Source organism: Sphaerodactylus townsendi, linkage group LG04 (genome assembly GCF_021028975.2).
Source record: "Sphaerodactylus townsendi isolate TG3544 linkage group LG04, MPM_Stown_v2.3, whole genome shotgun sequence".
Taxonomy (NCBI): Eukaryota; Metazoa; Chordata; class Lepidosauria; order Squamata; family Sphaerodactylidae; genus Sphaerodactylus; species Sphaerodactylus townsendi.
Window position 1 is genome coordinate 53,999,494 of NC_059428.1, and position 24,550 is coordinate 54,024,043.

The window sequence follows — 24,550 nt, forward strand, 5'->3', positions numbered from 1 at the left end:
TGCTTGGTCCTTGCCCCGCCAGGTCACTTCTTCAGCCAACAGAGGCTGAAGGAAAGGCCTAGCAGGGCCACCCCAGGGCTCCCCTCAGCCCGGCTCTGCCAGGCTTGGGAGAGGCTGCAGTCGAGTACCCCTCAGCCCCGCCCCATATGGCTGCTCAGGAGCACCACCGGCTCAGGTAAGTTAGGCACGAGGCGTGAGCATAACTACCACAAGGAATGGGGGGGTATGGGGGAAGCCATTTTGCCCTGCTACAGCTCTTACAGATATTGGATGTTTTACCTATTAGATGTCTGTCTTCTGAGTCAGTATCCTGCCTTGTATACCCTACTTTACTCCTCACCAGAATTTGATCATTAGATGGGACAAGAAAGACTGAATGGACGGTACAACCCCCAACCAAAAAGAATTATTAGAAAGATAACCAGTTTTATCCAATTGAGACAGATCAGAATGTCATGGGTTATTTATTTTGGATAAGTTATCTTTCTGAAGTTAGTGGGCTTATTAAGCTTGGATTTTGGTAGTTATTTTCAGAATGTACATTCATAAAATGTAACTAAGGGGTGAACAACACATTACATTGTAGGTGCATGAAACAAAAAAAATCATGTATACCTATACTTAGTCTTTCTCCACGATGGGGATCCAAAGCAGCTTGAATCATTTGCGTATCCTTCATTTTAACCAAACCTTGTAAAGGAAGTTAGGCTGAGAGACTGTGGCTGGTTCAGTATCACCTAATGAGCTTCCATGGTATGAGTAGAAATTTTGAACCTGGATCTTCCAGATTCCAGTCGCATGCTCTTATGCACTACAGCACTACAGCACAGTGGCTCTTCTGTGGTCTTTCTATTTGTTCAAGAATTTTCAGAAGGAGAGCAATTGGCATTGGAAGAGGGGAAGAGAGTCCTACCCCTACCATTTGCTTTTTCTACTAAAACTCCCCTCCCTCTTTTGCTCCCCCCATGGATTGATGTCTTATTTATTTACTTTGAACTTACTTTGCCCTGTGTTTACTTGGCAAGCATGATTCTAGGGTTATCTATCTATTACTGAAACACCCTTTCTTTGAGGTTCTTAGTTGTCTCTTTATGTTATTCTTAGTTGTCTCTTCCCTATGTTATTCTCACAACAATCCTGTGAGATGGGTAAAACAAACCAGATTAGGTGGAATTACTAGATAGCCCAGTGAGCATTATGGGCAAATTAGAACTCTGGGTTGAGCAGATCTTAGTCTGACACTCAAAGCACACAAACATACTAGCCCTCTAAAAAAGCAGCACAGAGAGATGTTTCAGAGAGAAATCATGCTGATTTAAAGATCGCTACACATTCTTGTCATTTCTATCCTTTCACTGATACAAATATCCCTTTCTAGGGCCCCTTCCGCACACGCAAAATAATGCGTTTTCAAACCACTTTCACAACTGTTTGCAAGTGGATTTTGCTATTCCGCACAGGTTCAAAGAGCACTGAAAGCAGTTTGAAAGTGCATTATTCTGCATGTGCGGAATGTGCCTAAGAGTTCTCTGTAAGGGGTGTCAAGTCTTTGTATATATGCAGTGTTATGAGTAGTTGGTGCCTTAAAAAAATTATGAAAAAAATCGTTCTAAAATATTTTTTCTTCTGTTCTGTAACTTCCACTTCTCTCAATGGACACAGACTAAACTTTTAAGGAAAACTTGAACCTGATTATAACAGAAGTGAAGGGAAATGTATGATAATAAGAGTTGGAAGACCATAATGTAGTGCTTATATAGGATGTGATATTCATTCAAGAACATATTGAAGCTATAATTAAAGGCTGTGTTGCACTCACTTTAAAAATGAGTCATGAATGAATGCAATCAAAAGTAACATTCTAAGTTTGCTGCTTTTTCCAGAAAAGGATGAGAAGGTAACACTTTGAAAAGATGTTAATTTGTTCTAAATTTATCAGAAAAGTGGTGTAAATAAGTCAGAGAGAGAAAGAATATAAAATACCAGATACTTGGCATAAGATAAAGATGGTTCTTAATTCAGAGAACATTAGGGCTGCGTATGCATTCACATGCATTCAAATTTTGTTGTTTTTGTAATAAAAAAAGATATATTGTTTTCTCTTCATGGTATACCCATCTGAGAAAGAACAAGTGTGGTGTAGTGGTTAGGAGTGCCAGACTGGTATCTGGGAGACCAGGGGCAAGCATTGTGCATTCTCCCCCCAACACTGCCAGCATTGTCCATTGGTTCTTCAGCCAGCTCATCAGTTTCAGGTAGTCTGCGAGAGGTGGGCAGCACTAAGTTCCAACAACCCAACTCCCCTGAACCCCACCCCCAGGGACATGCCAGGGGAACTCTGCACATGTCTCAAGGCACTCAGTGTATGGTGGGAGATCAAGCACAGGCCTGAGAGTTAGTCTGGGTATGGGGTGTAGTGATTGTCCTCCAGATTGGGAATTGCTGCTTCTCTTGATGCCAAAGAAGGGCTGGGGTTGTGGCTGCCAAACACATGGTGGTGGCACAGAAAGATTTACTGGCAGGAAGGTGGCATGAGGGCTGCACTGCAACTTGGCAGAGCCAGCTGGGAGGGCTGAGGAGGTCATGAGCACACAGGAGGTGGAGGGCAGAAGGGAAGCTGCAGCTGGGGCACCCTGTCCAGTCCTGCTGGAGGAAGTATGCTCAGAGGATAGCAACAGGGCAAGGTCTGGCAAGGATGTATACCGCCCTGAGCCCTTCGGGGGAGGGCGGTCTTAAAATGGAATTAAATACATACATACATACATACATACATACATACATGCATGCATGCATAAACAAGGCATGATGGAATTCATTGCCTCTGCTGCATGCAGAGAGGCAACTGGAATCCCTTCCCATCCACCATTCCAGTCTCAAACAGCTTTATGAGGTGGACTGGGCTGGTGCTTGACAGAGCCTGGGGTTCAATGGAAGGGAGAAGAAATCCTTTTCCAGCACAGCATCTTTGCTTCCCCTCTCTATCTGACTGCTCTCATGCTCTTTGCTGTTCTTAGCCTTCCACACCAGTACTGTTCAATACTTTTATAAAAAATCTGGTTGAGAGGGAGGAGGGACTACTCCATGCCTACCAAACTGTGTGTGGCTTCCTCCTCACCCCCACCCTATAGGCGGGAATGGACAGTGGAAGAGACTAGGATTGGTGGGTAACTTGCAGTGGCTGGGGCAGGCAGCCTGGGCAGCAGTAGTCCAAGATTGCTGATGGCAGAGGCTGATGGGTATGGTTACAGGAAAATGAGGCAGCATGAGAAAGGGGCTGGCTAAGTGCACCCCACACATGACAGTGGTGCTTGGTATTGGCCCCCTCTGTTCCTTTGCCTAAATATGCCATTGATATCTACATCCTTTTTGAAGTGAAACTTCCAGAACTACACACAAAGCTCCAGGTGCAGCCTAATCTAGCCATGTACAGTGGGACTATGACATCTTGTGATTCAAATGTTATGCCTCTGTTGATACACTCTGATTGAATTAGCCTTTTTTGTTGCTGCATGAAAATGATTGCTCATCTTTAACTTGTGGTCTGCCTGTACCTCAAGATCTCATTCACATACACTGCTACTATCCTCCATCAAGTATATATGCTCCTCATTTTTGTTAACCAGATGCTGAACTCAATACTTATCCTTGTTGAATTGTATTTTGTTCCCCTCCATCCACTTTTCCAGTGTGTTCAGATCTTATCTGCTGTTGTGTTCACTGTTCCTCCCAATTTGGTGATAACTGCAGATTTAATGAGTACTTCCTTTCCCTCAACCAGATTATTTACAAAAGTATTAAGAGCATAAGAACATAATAACAAGTCAGCTGGATCAGACCAGAGTCCATCTAGTCTAGCACTCTGCTACTTGTAGTGGCCCACTTGTAGTTTGGGAGCTCACATGCAGGATGTGAAAGCAATGGCCTGCTGCTGCTGCTCCCAAACACCTGGTCTGCTAAGGCATTTGCAATCTCAGATCAAGGAGGATCAAGATTGGTAACCATAGATTGACTACTCCTCCATAAATCTGTCCAAGCCCCTTTTAAAGTTATCCAGGTTAGTGGCAGTCACCACCTCCTGTGGCAGCATATTCCGAACAGCAATCAGCATTTTCAATGTATGCCCCCTGGTTTTAGTATTGTGAGAAAAAGAGAAAAATTTCTCTCTGTCAACATTTTCTACCCCATGCATAATTTTATAGACTTCAATCATACCCCCCTCAGCCGTCTCCTCTCCAAACTATAGAGTCCCAAACATTGCAGCCTCTCCTCATAAGAAAGGTGCTCCAATCCCTCAATCATCCTCATTGCCCTTCTCTGCACTTTTTCTATCTCTTCAATATCCTTTTTGAGATGTGGCAACCAGAACTGAACACAGTACTCCAAGTGCGGTCGCAGCACTGCTTTATATAAGGGCATGACAATCTTTGCAGTTTTATTATCAGTTCCTTTCCTAATTATCCCCAGCATAGAGTTTGCCTTTTTCACAGCTGCCATGCATTGAGTGGACATTCCCATGGAACTATCAACTAAGACGCCCAAATCCCTTTCCTGGTCTGTGACTGATAACACTGACCCCTGTAGCATGTATGTGAAGTTTGGATTTTTTTGCCCCTATGTGCATCACTTTACATTTTGCTACAACGAACTGAATTTGCCATTTCTTAGCCCACTCACCTAATTTATAAAGCTTGGAGCTATTTGCAGTACTTTGCAGTTCTCACCACCCTACATAATTTGGTATCATCTGCAAACTTGGCCACCCCGCTACCCAACCCTCCTTCCAGGTCATTTAGGCATAGGTTAAAGAGCACTGGTCCCAAAACAGATCCTTGGGGGACACCACTCCCTACATCTCTCCACTGAGAACTTCCCATTTACACCCCCCTTTGCTTCCTGTTTCTCAACCAGTTTTTAAGCCATAGGAGGACTTCCTCTCTTATTTCTTGGTTGTTGAGTTTTCTCAATAGTCTCTGGTGAGGAACTTTGTCAAAAGCTTTTTGGAAATCCAAGTAGACAATGTCCACTGGTTCCCCCTTATCCACATGCCTGTTTACCCCCTCAAAGAACTCTAGTAAGTTTGTAAGACAGGTCTTGCCTCTGCAAAAGCCATGCTAACTCATCCTCAGCAGGTCTTTCTTTTCTACCTGTTTTATAATTTTATCTTTAATTATACATTCTACTAATTTACCAGGTATAGATGTCAAACTGACTGGTCTGTAATTTCCTGGGTTTCCCCTAGATCCTTTCTTAAAGATTGATGTGACATTGGCCATTTTCCAGTCTTCAGGGATGGAGGCCGATTTCAGAGATAAGTTGCATATTAAAGTGAGAAGATCAGCAATTTCATGCTTGAGCTCTTTAAGAACTCTTGGGTGAATGCAATCTGGGCCAGGGGATTTGGTAGCATTTAGTTTATCAATGGCTGCCAGAACTTCTTCCTTATCTACCACTATCTTCACTAGTTCCTTGGATTCGCCTTCTAAGAAGCTTGGTTCAGGTGCAGGAATTTTCCTCACCTCCTCTTGGGTGAAGACAGATGCAAAGAATTCATTCAGCTTCTCTGCAATCTCCCTGTCATCCTATAGCACACCTTTTGTTCCTTCATCATCTAATGGGCCTACCACTTCCCTTCCTGGCTTCCTACTTTTGTTGTAGTTGAAGAATTGTTTGTTGCTGGTCTTGATATTCTCAGCCATGCATTCCTCATTATCCTTTTTTGCCTCCCTTACAGCTAACTTGCTTCTCCTTTGCCACCATTTGTGTTCCTTCTTGTATTTTTCATCCTATTGAAAAGCACTGGACCCTGAACTGAGCCCTGTGGCACCCCGCAGGACACCTTCCTCCATTCAGATGAAATGATATTGAAAGCTACTTTTGGGTGTAGTTTCATATTCACCTAACTATTATAGAGTTTAGTCTTACCCTGTCAAAAGTATCATTGAAATCAAGATAAAACACCATTGACAGCATTCCCATGATCCTATAAGCATGCCATTCATTTAAAAAGGTAGCATGGTTGCTTTGGCAAGACCTGCTGGGAACAAACCCATGTAGGATCACTAAGTTGTCCTTCAGATGCTCACATATTGACCTCCTTTAAAATCTGCTCTGATACCTTCTCTGGTATTGAGTTCAGACTGGGTGGCCTGTAGTTTCCTGGGTCATGCCTCCTCTCCTTTTTTTGAAAATTGTGATAACATTTGCCTTCCTCCAGTCTTGTGGCACATTTCTCATTCTGCAAGAGGTCTAGAAGATGATGGACTTAGATTCTGCAAGCTCTCTAGAATGTTCTTTGAACACTCTTGGGTGCATCCAGTTAAATTTTAATGGAATTAGAAGTCCCACCTAACATTTGATGCTGTTGTCTACATTATTTGTTGTGAGTAGGTTTGGTCTTTATAGCTCTCATAGGAAAAAAATAGCCTCAGTATTTCAAGTGGCAATAGACCTGACTCCGTTGCATATCTGAATATTAGCAATTAGTTGACATCAGCTGTTAGACAAGGCTTCCAGTTCCTTTAAAATGTAGAAGGATGGAGATATCCTACTCCTGCACCTAACCAAAAGGAGCTATGGCTCAGTAGCAGGGCATGTAGAATGCCTATAGTTCAATCCTCCAGCATTTATAGTTAAAAGGACCTGGTAGCAGGTGATATGAAAGATCTCTGCATTAGATCTGCTGCCAGTCTAAGTAGAAAATACTGATCATGATGGACCAAGGATCTGATTCAGTATAAGGCAGATTCAAGTGTTCAAAACTGAAATATTCCCAACATTCTGGATGAAAAATACTTTATTCCCAAAATACTTTATTCCCAAAAATGTTTTACATCACTTCAGATATACCTAATCCAGCCCCAAACAACTGATTTCAGGGAATTTTTTTAGCATGGGTGTATCTGAAATTACCCAAACCTCTGGAAGTAAAAAGAAAAATCTCATTTGTGGTACTGTTTCAGTCCATACTAGGATGTTCCAGACCATTTCCCCATTTCCACTGCCAATTTAGCCTGCAACATGTCAGTATATACCAGCCACATTACTTCTGGACATAGCAAGCCACTGCTGACTTGGGTGGGTTTAATCCCTTGAGGCAAGCTGCAGGCATGATGGTATTGTCGTCTCTGCCACAATAGAAAATGGTGTGGTTTATTTCATTTAATGTTCTTATTCAAGTTCATTTTCATATTCATCAAAATTGAAATATGAAGCATTCCAGTGTTTTTATAAACTCATAGCATGGTGAGATGGTTGTTCATCATGTTATGTGAGCCATTCTTTGGCTCCAAAAAAACCACACACTTGTTTTGGATATGTTTGGAAGCTTGCCGCCTTTTATAACTTGCATTAAAAACTGGGCAAGTCACAAATGAATGGTTGAATGGCCTCATTTCAAAAACTCTGAGTAAATGTTATCAGTGTTTAGCAGCAGTCCATGACTTTTGTCATATAGTGATGATGGAGGAAATAGTCCAAGATAGTGCCACACAGCTGTAGGGATTACAATGATCACCCTATGCTGGGAATTATCAAAAGAGAGTGAAGTAGATTTTTTATTATTTTCTGTACCATCTATTTCTGACCACTGGGTAATGTTAGGGTTTTTTTTAATTAGTATTATTGAAGCTACCCTTTCCCCACCCCTGTAGTTTCACTTACTGATACCTTTTGTTTGTTCAAGAGAACTTTGACCACATGTAGTAGGTAACTGGTGATTTTTTTTATTCAGGATTTTTTTATTGTTTAAGAGGAAAACTGCAGAATTTATTTGGAAGACACTGTACCATGCTACAACATATTGCACAGTTACCAAGAAATTATTTTTGCTGAAATACACCAACATAACTATTGAAAGCATTTTTGTATATTTTCACATAGTTCGTAATCTACTTTAACTTTTCAATAGGAGTTGATTTTAGAATCACAAGAACATAGCTACATTACACTTTAACACATCCCTACATGTACAAGATTCCAGTTTCATCAGTTTTACACCGAGTTTCTATGTGTATCTGTGTGTAAATAATGGGACAAAATTGTCCTGTGGGCAGCACAGAGCATAAAGGTAGGAGTTCACCAAAACCTGAAATCTTTTAGGCACAATCTAGTCCAAATTAACCTCTTTTAAGTTCATCTTAGTTCAATGAGACTTAAACATTCTTAATGTGGGCTTGATCACCTTTAATTTGGCAACTAGAATATCTAAATATTCATAAAAAGAACTTTTAAAATACATGTTTATAGAGTTTGCAAGAGGCTAAAAGTTGCATGGGTACAATTTTCAGTATTCATTGTGCCTTATAATATCCTGTTGCCTGTGTTTATATATGGTTTGCTATTATATGTTTCTGAGTTTGTAGGAAATTAGTAAAAAGAAAACCACCTGGTACTGATATTAGATGTTGTATCTTAAGCATTCATATATCATCAGCCAGTTTGCCATGAAACAATTGTATAATACATATGATTAAACACATTGATCTTTTTTTCATAAACCATTAACATTAAATACACTTTAAAGACCCATGTAAAGAACCATGTAAAGAACCATCTTATTCATTTTTTTTACCAGTTTAGTTCAGTGCCATCTGACTTAATGGCAGAAAATAATAAAAATAATTTTATATGCTCTGTTTTGAGGAGGAGCGATATTATGTTTCACTTTCTGAAATGAAGGCCCATTTGTTCTCAGCAGTTGCCTTCTCTGTAATAAAATGCAGTTAAAACACCTGTAATAATTGGTAGCAAAAATTTACTTTTTCCTAAAAGAAAAAAAAACAAATCAAAGTGAGATAACTGGTGATTTTATAAGGTAATAAGTTCTACACAGTAATGTGTGAGTAGAAAGGAACATGTACTTAGTGTGTGTAGCAAAATGGCTTACATAACACATAGCATTTTTACATAAATACATACACATGTACATATGAATATGGAAAAATTAAAAATAAAGACTGTTGTATCTGGGGAAATTATCTGTGGGATCCAACCCAATATATACACAACAGTTGATTACATTTTATTATCATTCCTTCACTATAGAAAATGTGCTGCAGGATTTAGCCTGGGGCACCATTGTGACAGGGGAGGAATGAGCAGCTATCCTCCTCCTTGCTGCTGATCTTGGAGTGTCATGTGGTGGGAAAACCGTCATGTGACGAGGGGGAGGTAGGATGCACCTATAAAAGGCTCGGCCTTTTTCCGAGGACAGCAAATGAGAAGAGCACTCGTTTGGGTTTTTTTGCTCAATCTTGTACAGTGTTTGCTGTGCGAGTTAATGCTTTGCTTTGGTCCTTCTCATGGTGTGGTTCTTCAGCTGGGGAAGAATGACATGTCAGCCCAGAAGGGAGTGGTGTTAGCACACCAGATGGTGGCAGACTTACAAGTGCTGCATTGGCGGCCACCAAAGGTCAAGTGGTTCTGGTCTTGTTTGCTGGAACAGAGGTCATGGAGGGAGGCAGTGAACACTGGGAAGGTTAACTGGACCAGGAGAAAAACCTGCAGCCTGGGTAGTATGAGATAATGGGTGGTGAGTCTGAGATATCCCATGCAGTAAAGATGAATTTTCGGCCAGACAGTGTTCACCTGTCCGAGTGAGAGATGGACATTTGCCTACATGCCATAAGACATAATCTATTGCTGTAAGCAGCATGCTATAGGCTGATAACTCCAGGCTTGAGAAGCTGGGGCAGGAACAGCTCAATGGGGGTTTTGGGGCATAAGAGCACATCCTTATCAGGAAGGCAGAGCTTGCATGCCGGACCTTCCCATGTTGGGGGCCTCAATAAAAGGTCTGGGCACAATGGGGGCCGCGATGGGGCAAGCCTTGGGACTATGCTTGAAAGCTTGGTATCCTGGCAAGAAGGGTGTCATTAAATGGGCATGTGCTCCAGTGGCACCTAGTAACTTTCTGTTCCAATCCCCTTTGGTGTGACAGTGCCAGTAGCTGCTGTCCGAAGGGCTCAGAGGTCAGCGGTTGCTGCCCATATGTCAGGTTCAGCGTTCACTGCCTGGGAGCCAGGATGTGCCTTATGCTTGCCCAGCTTCTTATGTTATTATTAATCAATGGGCTGAGGCCAAATAAGATGTGTGTCAGTGGTCAATGGAGCGAACATCTGCACATCTGCATGCAAAAATGTTCTAACAGTGAAAATATGTAACAGTAACAAATTGTTTATTTTGTTGCTTTTTGAATTTCAGCTTATCAGTGATCTAATCCATTTGGTTTATGGGCTTAATCACTATTGAAAATATGAGTGTAATAAATGTTCTTGATTTTTTGTAGGAAATTCTGTCTCTAGCTGTTCAGCCACTTCCCTATACTTAGTTAATGAGGTCCTATATTATATCAGAAAGGCTTCAGTGTCAACCATCTTCATTCTGCTGATCCCTCAAATTTTGTACTTTTTGACAATTTTTCATTAGCTTTTGTTCATGCCCAACCCAAACTGTATTTACCCAACTTCCTTGCTTGTGACATCTTGTTCTAGTGACCTGCATGAAATCAGAGTCCTTTGTCTCTTCTTCCCCAACCACTGTACTAGCTCAATAGTATGTTTTATCAATATTTCTTGGATAGTTTATGATAGCAAAGTGGCACATTATGAATCAAGATATGGAATATAAGATGAAAGATGACAAATTACTCAGAGCTATGAGTTGTTTTAAAAATGATACCTCTGCAGTGTCAGTTTTTGTTGATTATATAGTTAACGTATGATACAGTGGGGTGAAATATTGACGTTATCACTAGAGGAGCATGCCTAGTATATAGTAGTAACAGGCTAACTTCCCTTGACTAAATTTGAAAATAGCTTGGAAATTACAAACTTTCTCTGCAGATGTTTCTTGAGAGCTCCTTCCCAGCTTGTAATGTAACACACATAAGCTAATGACACAGATATATTCCTTATTATACTGGATTTCTAAGCACTGGCCACTGGCCATGGCTATGGGAAGGAGAGACTTTTACATTAAACCTACACCACCTCCCACAACTCAAACATATTTGGAATAAGAAAAAAAAAGATTTTACAAGGTAAACAGTGACAACAACTGCATTAAAAAGTTTGCATAGAGAAAGCTCTGAGTAGCTATTTGGTTGCAGAAGAGTAGAATCTGGCCTCTATAAAGATTGAGAGGGAAGTAGGAAGGGTTTTGGAGACAGAGTAAAAGAGAAAGAGACTGGATGAGTTTAGGTCACATTTTGGTCTGAACTCCATGTGCTTTTCAAAGGCAGAGATGAGACCTGGAGGATAAATGTAATCTAATATGTGACTGGCTGAATCTTAATCCTTTTATCCCTATTTCCTGCCTTTTCCAATGGGTGACGAACACCCATATAGGGAAGGTGGTTTCAAGGGATAGACAGCAGAAATGGTTAATTCCTGCCTGGTCCTAATTGGCTGGGGGAAATTGCATGAGGGTAGAAAAAGGGGCAGCAAGAGTCCTGAAGGGAATTGTTTTCTGGGGAGAGTCCCAGGAAGGGAAACTCTGAGAAAGGAGTCTAAGCCTGAAAACCTGAAAAGGCTACCAAAGAAGTAAAATTAGGGTGACCCTAGGAGCGGGGCTTGTTTACTCTCCATGAGAGGAGGTCTCCTAGATATGGCTGCAGGGAAGGGTCTGAGGGACCTGGTCAGTTTTGAAGCAGAATACCAGTTTCCTGAGGGAATAGCTGTGACCTTTCTTGGTAAAAACCAGTAGACACGGGGATTCTAGGTAGGAACCCAACCAACTCACCTTTGGGCATAAGACCATATGAGATCCTAAATACTAGTTTGAATGACAATACGTACTTCTGTTTTTCATTATATGTTAATGTGTTCCTCAGCCCTACCAAAGGAAGTTTAGCTTTACCATTTATTTAAATAACATATTTTATTGTGCTGTACTGCGATATGGGCTCTAGTGATGATTATTCCAAAGATACTCACAGGAAAATGGGAAATAATTCCTGAGGAGATAGCTCCTCCATTTTTGGGCCTGTGGAAGGGGAATTACCTTCCCTGCCCTTTTTGGTAGTCTTCAATTTAGTGACAGTGTCAGGATATGATGTGTTCCCACATCTAGGAATCAGTATTATAACCATTTTATTTTATTTGAAAAAAAATCCTGTCAGAAATGATACCGTTAAAAAAAAAGGCTCTAAGGCCGTTTCCGCACGGCCAAAAAACAGTGCCCCAGGGATGGGAACAAATGGTCCCTGGGGTGCTGTTCATACAGGAGGCACTGCTGCATCCTGGCTCCCCCACAAGCAGCATGAAGGCGCCACTTTTTAAAAAGCGGCGTCTTCAAGCCGTTGCGATGCAAACCGCACTGGCAGGAAGATGCCGCTTTTCCTCTCCCCTCTCCTTCCAGCATTGCTCTGGAGGGCTGGAGGGACATGCCCACACTGCCCTCTGACCCCTGGAGGTGTGTCCCTCCAGAGTAATGGGCATGTCCCTCCAGAGCAATGCTTAAGCAATCTTTGGAACATTGCCATTTTAAGAAAATCATAGAGACACCCTGCCTGAGTGGCAGCTTCCCTGAAGCCAAGCCTCAGAGCTTGTGGGGGAAAGGAAAAGGTGAGTGAGTGAGTGAGTGAGTGAGTGAGTGAGTGAGTGAGTGAGTGAGTGAGTGAGTGAGTGAGTGAGTGAGTGAGTGAGTGAGGGGACGATGGGTGGCAGTGGCAGTGTGGTGGTGGTGGTAGTGGGGCGGTGGGCAGGAACCTGCTGGATGCCCCACAGGTGTGCAACTGGCGTCATGGGTGGCCCCGGCTCTTCCCTGCCCCCACCTGCTCTGGTGTTTTCTTCCTTGCAAGCAAGGAAATGCCAGACAGAGCTGTTGTCCGCTTTTTGGGTTTCCTTGCTTGCAAGCAAGGAAACGCCAGACCAGCCAAGGACTGGGGCTGCTGTGGGGATCCATGAGGCACGGGGGGGAGAGCGATCTGGTGGGGAGAGGGAGAGGGTGCCCCGGCTCTTCCCTGCCCCCACCTGCTTTGGAGTTACCACCCTTGACTTATACACCAGTCAATAAGTTTTCCCAGTTTTTGCTGGTAAAATTAGGTGCCTCAACTTAATACACAGGTCGACTTATACACGAGTATATATGGTAGTCTATTAAGGCCGTACTGGTCCAACTAACTGACAAACACATATAACACTTTGATTATCTACATATAGCAAAAGTCAGTAATGTCTGTGTGCAGCATAAGTCTGTATGACTTTTGCTGTATTCTTCCTCCCCCAGATGGTCAATATCATTCACAAAACTGCGTGACTGGAACAAAGCACACAACAAAAATTTCACCTAACGTGAAAATCAGAAAAAAAGGTAGTTCTTTTTTAAAAAAATGAAACATATTTTGCTTCTTGAGGGAAAACAAAAAGTTTTCAACACACAAAATCTGGAGCTGGGGCAGGGAAGCTAAACATTTGTTGAACATTATTTCATTTGAATGACTAAAAGGTGTTGATGTTCGGAAACTAACAATACTAGCCACTTTACTTGGTGGGAGTGTCTCAGATAATGCATGCATTGTGTGAAACTGCATTGTTTTCACCTTGCTGCATATTGTGTTCCTCAAATTCCTTCTCATTTGTTGTCGTACTGAGGCATTGAACACATGAAACTGTTTTATACTGTCAGACTATTGGTCTATTGAGGTTTACTCTGTATTGTAACAAACAGAAGCCCTCAGGGGTCTGAGGTACAGATCTTTCACATAGCTTACTGTTTGATCTTATTTCATGAAAAATTGGAGATGTTGTAATTGAACCTGGGACCTTCTATATTCAAAGCAGATGTTGTTCCTCCCAGCCCTTCCCCATGGCTGTTTCTCCATCACTTTCTACGTTGAACTCTCTACGGTCTTTATTTGCAAACCTTTTAAATACCTAAAAAGCCATTTAAATTTCTAAAAATGAAGATTTTTAATATTTTTCCATTTTTCTGCAGCTTAACTGATAAACCTTGTAGCATCTCTCCTCTACATTGTTTTCATAGTACATCTTTTTTGGAATTAAGTAGGCAAAAATGCATCAAACTCCAAGATGTTAATGTATGATTTATAGGGATGGATTATGTACTTTCTTCTTTTAATCCCTTTTCTAAGAACCCTTAACATTTTATTTGCTCTTTTACTTCTGTTATCACAGACTCGTTAAATGTCAACAATGATTTCAATGCCTCTTTCATGAACAGTAATAGGTGCTATAACACTTTGCATTGCATAAGTATGACTGGAATTATCTTTTCTTGTTGTAGAACTTTGTAAAAAAACTTTCAGTCCCATAGTGTGCCTCATAACCTCTGAAATTTAGATACTGGATTGAATTTAAAAGTTCATCTCCCATGATACCATATATTGCATTGATTTATTTTCTCTCATTTCTTCTAAATGCTGTGCAAATAATGTAAAAAATAACCATAAATTTGAAGTGTTGTATAGCATTTCCTACATTTTAATGAAACCCTTTGGAAATAGAGGTTAAACATACCCCAGCTTATTAGAATCAGGTCCTAAATGATAAAATATTTGGAATCCCCCCTCCCAAAAACTTTCATGAATTTTATACTTCCTATCCTGTATACCCACTTTTGTGAATGTCAACTGTTCAGCAATTTGAAGTCAGTTGTCATCACAGCATTTGGGCTAGATTTTATTTTATTAATTCTCATAGCTACATTTTCTGAATACCTGAGAAATTCTCCTTGTAAGTTTAAACTATGGACATAGCCAAAAATTCCCAATGATTCTGAAAGTATTGAATCAATGGTACTTTATTCTTCATTGTTCTTACATCTTACATCCAGAAATGTTCTTACATCTTACATCCAAAAATAGCTTACATCCAGAAATGTAAATTAGAGGAGCTGTATATCTAGATGCAATGTACTGTAGTATTTATTTATTTATTAGACTTATAATCCTCCCTTCCCAAATCAAAACTGGGCTCAGAGCAGCTTCACAACACAACAATATACAACATAGGGGTGTTGTGTGGTTTCCGGGCTGTATGACCATGTTCTAGTAGTATTCTCTCCTGACGTTTTGCCTGCATCTGTGGCTGGCATCTTCAGAAAATCTGATAGTAGTAAAGCATGTCCAGGGTAGGAGAAAGAACCATTTGCCTGCTAACAAGTGAAAAAGGTGCAATTGCACAAGTGTAAAGGGTGCTATTTCACCCATTAGGCTTTACAGGCTAATGGATCTTTCTCCCACCCTGGACATTCCACAGGTATATCTACCCCACTTGCTTTACTACCTTCAGATCCTCTGAAGATGCCAGCCACAGATGCAGGCAAAACATCAGGAGAGAATGCTACTAGAACACGGCCATACGGCCTGGAAACCACACAATACCCCGTGGTGGGATTCAGCAGGTTTGCACCACTTCAGCAGAACCGGTTTTTTAAATGGTGCTTGTAAACAACCAGTTGTTAAATTATGTGAATCCCACCACTGGAACCGGTTGTTGAATTATTTGAATACCACCACTGACAACATCCTAGTGATTCTGGCTGTGAAAGCCTTCAACAATACAATGTACAACATAATTGACATTATCACATGCAAAAATAATTTAAATCAGACATCTATCTCTGATAATTACTAGATGGTGTCCAAGACTTGGTAACCTTTTCTTGTGGGCTGAGCCATTTTTAATAGATAAAATAGGTCCAAAATGACAACAGTGGGACCCAACAGCACCTGAAAATTCACATGTTCAAGAAATGAGGGCTAGAAATGGAAGGGGACAAGGGAACAAGGAAAGAACAAAAGACAAGAAAGAAAAGGAAGAGAAAAATTAGAAATGGGAAAAGGAAGAGGGAGTATAAAGGAAGAAGAAAGGAAGAAAAAAAGGGGGGGGGAACAGGATGCCAGATAACATATGTAACTATCACTGTATGATTACAATCAATCTAGAATCAGTGTGCCACCAAAACCGTGGAAATATATAGAAACAAGAAACAATGCGTAGCACACTAGAGCTGCATAATTGGCTTACAAATATATTCTTTTTCTTATCTCAACAATAAATATGTATAAATCACAATATAATCTACCCATCAACAGGTGCATATCTATATATATAAATGCGAAATTCCACTGACTGACTCATCAACAGAACTCAAAAACCACGGAAGCCACACACATGAAATTTGGCACACCTGTTCCTTATTTACTCCAGGTGTTCACTAAGAAAGGATTTCAAAAATCTTCACTTCCACTTGATTTATTACCTATTTACTGTTTTCACTGCTCATCTCTGGCCATCTGCGCGAACATTCTAATGGCAAACCAATCCCTCAGTCCACAGACATGCTGCACGAACATTCTAAGGGTGACAGTTAAACACCACCAGCTTTATGTCCTTCACCATGTTGCGCCAAATACACTCTAACACTGCCCTCCACAACGCATGTGAACCTATCCCTTCTGCTGAAACTGCTACAGAGGGAAGAGGAATTAAACGCAGAAAGCACTTTACACACTATATTAGAAAACGACAACTACAGGAAGCTGCTGCAACATATGCGCAAACCAACCCCTCAGTCAATAGACAGGCTGTGAGGAAATATGCTGCATGTCACCCCAACGTTCACAAACTGGCTGTGAATAAGTATGCTGAATGTCACTCCAAAGTTAACAGAAAGGCTGTAAAAAGGCACTTCTCCACCCACCCTCACGTTAACAACACTGCTACAGCCAAATGCTATCAAAATAGATTACAAACCACACTGTCACCTTGGACTACTAAACATGTGTCATGTTTTGCATATGGACATCAGATTGATTACTGTGGAGACAAGTTTATTGCTCTCAGCCTCCGATCACCCTGTGCTTGGTGTCATGCTCTGAAGTGGCGGGATGAGACCCCAGGAATGTGCTGCAGTGGCAGTACAGTCAAGCTCCCTGCCCTTCAACTCTACCCTGAACCTCTTCACAGCCTTCTCACTCATCAGCATCCACTGGCGGAACACTTCCTTTCTGCATCCCGAAAATACAATGTCTGCTTCCAAATGACGTCTTTTGGAGCCCACCAGGTGAAAGAGAGCAATAACGCATTGCATTAGAAAAAGACAACTACAGGAAGCTGCTGCAAAATATGTGAAAACAAACCCTTCAGTCCACAGACAGGCTGTGAGGAGATATGCTGCATTTCACCCCAAATTTCACACACAGGCTGTAAAGATGTATGCTGAATGTCACCCCAAAATTCATAGAGAGGCTGTGATGAAGTAAGCGTAGTGAAGCACGAGTACCCTGCTAGTACAATAATATCCTTATACTACTAAAAGTCAATGTATATCGGTCAAAAGTTCATACATCCTTGAGGTTATTGTCATAGTCTTTCATGTTTTCTATGTTTTCCTACTTTTCTACAGGTAAGTCATCAACATCCAATACATATGGGAGTATAATCACTGTGGTATCAGTTGATTATAGTGACTTTTAGTCAGTCAACATATTCTCAGTTTTCCACCCATGCTGCGATTACGGACAATTACAATATGAATTAAACACTTGTGAAATTTTATAGTGCAGATGCATTATCACCAAAGATTACTATTTCCTCACCATTACTTATCTAATTGATTTAATATTCTTTTGCATGGCAGTACTTCTGCTGCACTGGTAATTAATGTGTAATAACAGGAAAAAAGTTCAGTATGAAATAAAATATGTTAACTGTGATGTAATAGAATCTTTGTTCTTGGTATACTGTAGTTAAGGATTCAGCCTCTCCAGTTTTCTCAGCACTGAAGTTGCCACATAATCCTTGCAGATTACCATGACCTTGTTTTGTTTTCTATTGTAAAGACATTTTAGCTCTTAAAATATCTTCAAGGATTCCAAACCAATGTTGTCCCATAGTTTCATATGCGATACATAGCTGTTTTAGCAACAGCTAATATTTTAAGTTAAAAGATAAAGCTTTTCTTGGTTTTTTTTAATACCCTCCCCCTGACCCAAGGAAAATATAAACTAGATACAGTAGCTTTTCAACAAGGTATTTATGACTTTTTAACTGCAGTCTCCTGCTTCAAAGGAGGATTTTTGTCCTCCTTGACAATACCTTGTATTAAAAATAAAGGTCTGAATAGATGTGGCAGCTCTGTGTCCCTTAGTTTTTCAGTGTTCTCATAATCTATAAAGAAGCTGAGGTCTGAATCAAGCATGCAATTATTTGCACATATGCATCAGCCATCACTGATCAAGGCACAAGGCTGTCTAACGGCAGCAGTTCACTCATTCAGTTTGAGTGATGAAATATGAATTTGATAGGCATACATGGGTGAATCAGCTCTGAATCTAGTATCCAGAGGTGGGTAGACACATACAATCAGTATCCATAGAGATTTATGTTTCTGCTAATGAGGTAGTGGCCGAGGGACATTTATGATACCAATTTGATAGGGATCTAGAAGAAGACACAAATTACTCTCTGTGTAAGATATGTAGTTGTGCCACTCACTGAGTCTCAATAGGAAAAGTAATCTTCAGGCACTACTTCCTGTCAATCAAAATTTCTATGCAGCTTACTTTTTGTGAGGGGCTCTTCAGTGCCAAAGCAACAGAATAGGAGCCTTTTCATGCTTTTAGATATCCACAATTTTATGAGAACTGAGTTCTGAGTGAAAATGAAAAAAGAACATCACAGATTTTTTTTTAAAAAAATGTGATCATACAACCACCTACAAAAAAAAATCATACTATTTTTTGGGAAAGTCATTACTAGAAAAAAAAGTATATTCAAGAATTATTCACCACAGAGCAGTGAAAAAGCTCATATATAGGGCCATGGGTTTTTTTGCCCTGATATGTGTGGATTTGTCCAGTATCTTCGTCCTTCCATTTAAAAACTTCAACTATACCAGTTTCAATTATCTATTCACACAATATAGAAATTATTATCCTGAAAGAAAGCTTTTTTGGAAATCATCTTTTTTTAGATGAAATGTATGTTCATGCTGTCAAGTTGTAGCTGAGTTTTGGTAAACTTCAACAAGGAACTGTCGAAGGCTTTCACGGCCGGATTCAACTGGTTCTGGTGGGTTTTCCGGGCTGTGTGGCTGTGGTCTGGTGGATTTTGTTCCTAACGTTTCGCCTGCATCTGTGGCTGGCATCTTCAGAGGTGTATCACAGAGAAAAGTCTGTTTTACACTGTGTCTAAGTGAGAAGGGAAAGTTTAGTGGGGTATATTGTCCATGTCCCAGGGTGGGGAACCAATCATTAAGTGTTTGGGTGGAACTTGCTATGCAAAGGTGTGGTTGAGTGCATTGTATTGCGGGTGAGGTTATCAGTCCATTTTTTAAGTACTGGGAGCCAGGCTTTGCTAATTTTTAACGTCTCTTCTTTCTTATTGAAGGTGTCCTGGTGTTTGTGAATTTCAATGGGCTCCCTGTGCAGTCTAACATAGTAAGCTTCTGAATTGTCCAGATTTTCAGTGTTCTCAAATAAAATATTATGTCCAGTTTTGTTTAACACATGTTCTGCAACTGCAGATTTTTCAGGATAGTTAAGCCGACAGTGTCTTTCGTGTTCCTTAATACGGATCTGAATGCTGCATTTTGTGGTTCCTATGTAGACCTTTCCCCAGGTACAGGGTATGTGATATACTCCTGCAGAAGTGAGGGGGTCTCTCTTGTCCTTTGCTGAGCATAGCATTTGCTGTATTTTCCTGGTGTGTTTGAAGATGGTCTGTAGGTTATGCTTTTTAATCAGTTTCCCTATTTGATCTGTGATTCCCTTGATGTATGGTAGAAATGTTTTTCCTGTGGTAGGCTGTTTCTCCTCAGTCCTCTGGGTTTTTCTTGGTCTTAAAGTTCTTCTGATTTCTGTTGTGGAGTAGCCATTAGCCTGCAGAGCCCAGTCTAGATGGTTGATTTCATCAGGGAGGAGATGAGGTTCACAAATTTGTTTTGCACGATCTGTCAGAGTTTTGATTATGCCCCTTTTCTGTTGTGGATGATGATTGGAGTTTTTATGTAAATACCGATCTGTGTGTGTTGGTTTTCTGTATACTGTGTGGCCCAATTGGCGGTTGGGTCTGTGAAAGACCAAGACGTCTAAAAAAGGCAGTTTCCCTTCTTTTTTAGTTTCCGTGGTAAATTGTATGTTTGGGTGGATGCTGTTAAGATGGTTCAGAAAATTCAGCAGTTCCTCCTCACCATGGCTCCAGATTGTAAAAGTGTCATCCACAAATCAGAACCAAGTTGCAGGTTTCCTGGGTGCTGTTTTGAAGGCTTGTTTCTCAAAATGTTCCATGTAGAAATTGTCTATCACTGGGCTGAGGGGGCTTCCCGTATTAAGACCCATATTAAGGAACATGAAAGACACTGTCGGCTTAACCATCCTGAAAAATCTGGAATGGAAAATACCTAATTTTCCATTCCAGTCTGAACTCCTAGATCTCTAATAAGGCTTGCTTTTTAAGAGAAAGTCTTGGCACAATCTGAACAGTGGTTTAGACCTTTTTTGAACCTGTTAATGGGGAAAGACAATGACATTCCTATTGAACCGCTTTTCATCTTCCAGGCATGTATAACGTTTTAGTCTTCTGCAAATTCCCTGATGTCCATTGACAAAAATTTCCCACATTTGGTACTTTTCATCCTCTTCTTCTTTCTTTGTATGCTTTGATTTGAATTCAAAGTTCTCTCTATCTGTGGCTTATTCTAATGAGTTCATTGATTACTGCAATTTATTCTTATTTTCTATTTTTCAAATAGAAAGGCACAATCCTAAGCATAATTGCCTAAGGGTTGGAATGAGTCAATACTCACTTTCAACCAATGTGAATCCTGTGAGCCCATTGGTTGGAGGCATGTCCCTCACATTTCGACCAGTTCCCTGCCTGCCTTCCCCCTGACCTAGGAACAATACAGACCCAGTTGGGAGAATGGTGGCAAGCTGCCCTTCCCACCAAGCCCACCAGCACCCTCCTATTGCCCCACCACCCTCCTCCACCCAAAACAACAAGGTGGGCCAGCAAAGAGAGCACCAAGAAGCCAACCTCACCATTGACCCACCATCCTTCCCCTGTCACAAATAAAAACTGGGTGGGTGGGTGGGTGCTGAGAAGCTGCTCTCCCAGCTAGGCCCACCAGCAACCTCCCTATTGCCCCACCACCCTCCCCTTGCCTCAAGCAAAAAGCTGGGCCAGTGGGGAGGGTGAGGAGCAGAGGCCTCGAATAAATCCTGCTGGGGCTGGGATGGAGACGAGTGCGGTTGCACACACCTGAGGAAAAGGGGGTCCCTCACCCATTTGACCTACCCCCTTCTAAAGCCCATTTTATTTTATTTTAAAATGGGTTTTCCTGCAAGTTCTGTAATAATTCTGGATTTAACTCAAAGCTTGGCAGAGGAAATATGTCACAAATCAAACCTGAGAAATAGTTTCCTGCATACTAAACGTTAAGAGAAAGGGAAAACTTCCTTCTAAGCATCAATAAAGCTAACTTTTGAATCTCTACAAAGTTATTTTATATGAGATGGTTAATTTCAATGATAATATACACAATATATTTACAGGCTTCATATTTATTTCTAAATGATATGATTTAAGCTATGTTCTTGCATTTTTGGTAAGATTTTAACTTCAGACGAGAGAGAAGGAAGGATTTTTTTCTATTCTATTTGTCCCCCATGGGTTTAATCATGCATGTTATATTGTATTTGTTTTAAAATAGCGATTGAACTTAATTATTCTTTTGCATGATCAGTAAAGATTGAGCATCAACATGTCTTTTGTAAGCAGTTTCTAAATTAATATACTTACAGCTTTTATCCGTGGCCTTGAGATTTATAACATGAACTTAATTATTGGGCATGATAGAATTTAAGTCAGGCATGTGGTGTCCCTTTGATTTTGAAGAAATAAAATACTTAACATTGCTGGATTGTGCTCATTAAATTTAAGTCTTATCCCAAAAGCTACTTTAGACATAACCAAGGGCTTGAGCTTGTGGCAATTATGAGTTTGATTCTCTACTGATCAGACTCCTCTGTGGAATGTCAGAAATTGCTTTTGAAAGTCCATTCAGTTTTCAAAACAGCTCATTTTCTAACTTTTCATGTTAATGGCACCTTGTACTAGTTGGTCAGGTCTTTGGATTCTGACTACAGTCAATTTATGTCAGTTAATAGCTAATTTGTAAAATACTTACCACTCCTAGCTTTACAGAACAATCTAGAAGGGGGGGGGGAGCAGCTCTTGGAACCAGTGCAGGGATGCACCAATGTGCTTGTCCAAACTACTGGTGTAAGTGTCACTTACAACAACAGGGAGGACAAATAGGGAGGCAAGTGGACACTGTGACTCTCTGTGGTGCCCAACTTAGAAGCAGCTGCCAGCCCCAGAGCTGTGCCGGTTTAAGCATTTTGGGGGCAGAGCCAAACTTTATCAGCTTCCACTGGCCTTTTGCTCCAGTAATACTCATTGTTTTTTATGGAGCATTCTAAGTGACAGCGGGGAGTGGGTGGGTTTGTCCTGCTGCTTGCTATGCCATCTGGAGCTCCATCAGAGGCGGTGTAGTGCTGCCTTCACTGAATCATCTTTAGCCACTGTGAAGCACAGTGTCATGGCTCAGCAGGTTCTATTCAGCTACCAATCACCTAATTCCAGTAGTGAAACTGCAACAAGGCAGGGTAAGGTGCCACGCCCCGGGCACGCACCATTGGCATCACATGGGGGTGGACCCCCCTCTATGGGTGGGGCATGGGCAGATTGGGGCGGGGTGGAACAGGGTGAAGTGAGGGTGGATGGTGTGGGGGGTGGACAGGGCGTGGGCAGGCTGGGAGCAGTTTCCTTTCCCTCCGTCTCTGCCTAATCTTTCTGCTGGTTCTGTTCAGCTACTGATCATCTAATCCTTTTGCTTCTTGCTGCCCTCCTTTCAGGAACTTGGGTCCAGAGGGCATGGTCATGTCATGGTTACATCCCACAAGCTAATTACTTTCCCCGGTGCTTGGCTGCTATTTGTGTTTAGCCTCTGTTCCCAGCCTGTGTTCTCAACTGCTTTAATTCCCCCCATGTTCCAAGACTGGAAGTGCCCAGCAATCAGTGATAATGAAGCTTTCCAGTGTAAATCTCCCAGCTAAGGCTGTTTCTGCACAACGACAGGAAACAGCTCTCCACTGGCATAATTCATGCTGTTGGACGCACGAGACCATTTGCATGGTGTTGTGCAGGTAGCGCTGAGACTGCTGCAACCTGCAGAAGCGGCTCTGCATGGAGCCGCACGCAAATTGTCCTGTTCAACTACCTTTCCTCCCTGCGCAGCTCTGGACGACTGGAGGGACATGCCCATGCTGCTCTCCAACCTCTGGGGGTTAGAGGGCAGCGTAGACGTGTCCCTCCAGCCATCCAGAGCTGCAAAGGGAGGAGAGGTATGTGATTGGGAAACCGGAGGGGCCAAAAGTGGCATCTTCATGCCGGTGCACCGTGGCAGTGGGGAGACGCTGCTTTTGAAAAACCTCGCTCATGGAGCGAGTTTTAAAAATGGCATCTTCATGTTGCTTGGGGGGTAAGCACAGTGCTGCTGCAATGCAGCAACATCAGCTGTGTGAACAGCACTCCAGGGACAGTGCTTTTACTGTCCCTAGGGCGCTGTTATATGCCTGTGTGGGAACAGCCTAATATGAACATTCAAACACTTCTTGCCTTTCCCAGCAGCAAAGGGGGGAAGGGGGGGGGTTATACAGGCTATATCTCATCATGGCTTTCCCATGTTTCTCAGATCTGGCTATAGAACAGTATGGTTAATTGCCTTGCATAGCGTTTCAATAAATACTACCATTATCTATACTGGAGTCTCGTTAATGTCTATTGACAGCCAACCTTACACACACACCCATCTGGATTGCACTGTTACTCATGTAAAACAAGACAATGAGCTGTTGTGAGCCAGCAATATTCACAGGAATTCTGTTGATCTGAGAGTGTGAAAATGACTGGTAGTGTTAAAAAAAGCTCATTTAATTGTTTTAAACACTCTATGAGATGTTTGATCATATGAATCTGCCTTATACCAAGGTAGACCATCAGCTAAGGAAAGCAAGGACACTAAACAAGATTGAAAAGGGGAAAAAAACTGAATAGGTACACGTTCCCTTTTTCCCCCCTTCAAGACATATTTCTAATTCTTTGAAGCCACTATTTTATATCACCAGAATTTAAAAAAAAAGATAAAATCTGGTATATCCTTGTGATAAAGCACATGATCAGTGCAGAAATATGAATTATACTGTATGAATTTAACTTTTTGAACAGTGTTTTTACATTTTGGTGGAACTGTCTGTCTCCATGGACATAAATGCAGATATATCGTATTTCTCTGTCCTTGGGCAATCAACTGCCAAATCCAATAATATCTTTCTCGAATACCATGATTTCATTTTGAGTTACTTGCTGTTGACTTTTGTACTAATAACTATCCAAAAAGTTTATATAAGAACTTCCAATAAAACCACTCTCATTCCAGAACAGAAATCTGCCAACAGAAAGGAAGAGACTAATTGGTAGTCTCATGCACATAGTGAATCAGGGGACACAGCTGGGCATTT

At 41.3% G+C, this 24,550-nt stretch overlaps 1 long non-coding RNA gene across 1 annotated transcript; it reads right to left on the bottom strand.

Annotated features, from left to right (window-relative positions):
- Positions 1-546: 546 nt before the first annotated feature.
- LOC125431940 lies at positions 547-8,711 on the bottom strand. The gene is made up of 3 exons (XR_007244367.1): positions 8,549-8,711; positions 5,451-5,453; positions 547-556 (listed from the first exon to the last, which is right to left on the bottom strand). It is a non-coding gene; the product is annotated as an uncharacterized LOC125431940 (long non-coding RNA).
- Positions 8,712-24,550: the final 15,839 nt, after the last annotated feature.